The following is a 2,044-nucleotide window of genomic DNA, read 5'->3' as shown; positions in this document are numbered from 1 at the left end:
TGCCTGTGTGGGTCCAGGCTTCCTGTGCCTCTAGACTGGCTATGTAACAGGCTGGCGGACTTGAACTTGAAGCAGGAGTTCAGCCTCCCGTTCACAGCTACCACTGGCTGTTCTGCATGTGTCCGTCATAGCCATGGTTGGCACAGAGGGAAAGCTACGCTGGCCACTCCACTAGCCGGGGTGCAAGGCAGCACGTCCGACTGCAAGTGCTGTGCCCTGCCCAGTTTCCGGGCGCATACCCCCTGAAGCTCCGATGTGCAGTGTGGTGGCCTGCTGGGGTGAGGCTGAGTGCCTCCAAAACAGAGGACAGTATTGTGCTCTGGTTCCGGCCGGCCACCGGAACTCCAGTGCCTACTGCACGGGAGCAACAAAGTTCCATGGTCAAGGGGCTGGCTCCTCTCGTCAGCTTTAGGGAGAAGGCTGGAGAGCACAGGCTGCGTAGTGCTTGGGGCCATTTTTCCTGGAGGACGATCTCTTTGTCCTCTTCCCTCCCTGTCTGGATAGGTGGGCCCTGAATTAGAAAGCATTGTCACTGCCATCTGTGGCCCTATGTTTGGAATACTGACTTGGGGTCAGAGAGCTCCGAACACTGGGCAGGTGGTCCCTAGCTGGAGAGGCTTAGTAGAGGAATTGTAGTACCAGCAGTGAAGTCATAAGATCTACTGGGTGACGGGAGCTGTATGAATGGGTTTCTAAGATGGCCCTATGACCAGGGCCAGCAAGGTGGCATGGTGGTTAAGGGTGCTGGACTCCCACGTGGCCAACCATGTTTCTAGTCCTGGACCTGGAGACTTGCTTTCTCACTTTCCCCCCTTTCTTTCTCTCTCACTCTGTCTCTCTCTGATCTAATTAAATAAATAAATAAAGTTAAATTAGGAACTAAAAAAAAAGATGACCCTATGGCCCAGGACAGTCACAGGACATCCTGGAGGGGTAAACTGGGAGGAGCTGGCATGGGATGGGAAGATAGCCTGCTGTCCCCGTTTTGGACCAGGATAGGTTTGGCTATCAGTGGACAGTTTTCTGCCCCTTGCTCCCCCTTCTGACCGTCCAGTTTTCCATCACTCTCAGAGCCCTTCCCCGTCTCCTACCCTCCCGGTCATGGTGGGCATGGTTAGCCCAGTGCCAGCAGAGTCTTGCTTCTTAGATGCAGGCACCCCCTGTCTGGTTACTGACATGGGTAGTGTAGGAGGGGCGAGGCTGTGTCCGAAGCCCTGTGTAGCATCTGGTTATCCCTGCGTGCTGTCCTTGGACCAGTCATGGAGGGAGAGCATTTGCCAACCCGTGGCTCCTCTGTGGAGAGCACCTCTGGGGGCTGGGACGAGGACAGGCATCTCTCCCTGGCTATAGCCGGTTACTGCTGCTGGTGCGAGGCTGCCCTCTCCCCTGCTCTCCATGGAGACATTCTGCCCCTAACCCCTGAGCCGCCTGGCCTTCCTGCTCCCATTCAGCTCCTGAGAAGAGAGCTGTGCTAGAGAAGGGGCAGGGGAGGGGCTGCTTGTGCTGAGGAGGCCCTGCTTCCTTTCCTGCAGCTCCAGATGGAGTTGGGGTCGTCTAGGAAACGCAGGCCCTGGAGAAACACTCAGGCTCTAGCTCACACTCATGCTCACCGACTGGGGGACCCATTAGGCTGCTTCCTCTCCCTTAGAGCTTTGAAGCCCCGTGCAAAGAATGGCCTAGCCTAGGCAGAGAAGTATCCCATCTGCCCCCCAGTATCCCAGGCCCTCCTTTACTGCAGGTGCGAGAGCTTCCCGTGTGTCCAACTCTGGTCCCAGAGCAATACTCCCAGACCACTACTCGCTCAGGCTTGGCTTGATGCTCTGGGAAGAGGGTCCCGGCGTCTGCAGGCAGCCCCTGTGCTCAGCAGCCGGGCTGAGTGGGTCGCATTGATTCCCACCTGGGGGGAAGGTGTTGGAATCCCCAGAGCCCCTTCCTCTGGCTGGCTCTGTCTTCTCCCGCTGGAGTCTTCCTCCCACTAGCTTCCTGGCCTCTGCTCTGCCCTCCTGGAAGTCGCCCGATGGCCCGTTTTCCCCCCCTCCCACCC

Source organism: Tupaia chinensis, unplaced genomic scaffold, assembly GCF_000334495.1.
Source record: "Tupaia chinensis unplaced genomic scaffold, TupChi_1.0 Scaffold000159_1, whole genome shotgun sequence".
Taxonomy (NCBI): domain Eukaryota; kingdom Metazoa; phylum Chordata; class Mammalia; order Scandentia; family Tupaiidae; genus Tupaia; species Tupaia belangeri.
This window is presented reverse-complemented; position numbering follows the sequence as displayed.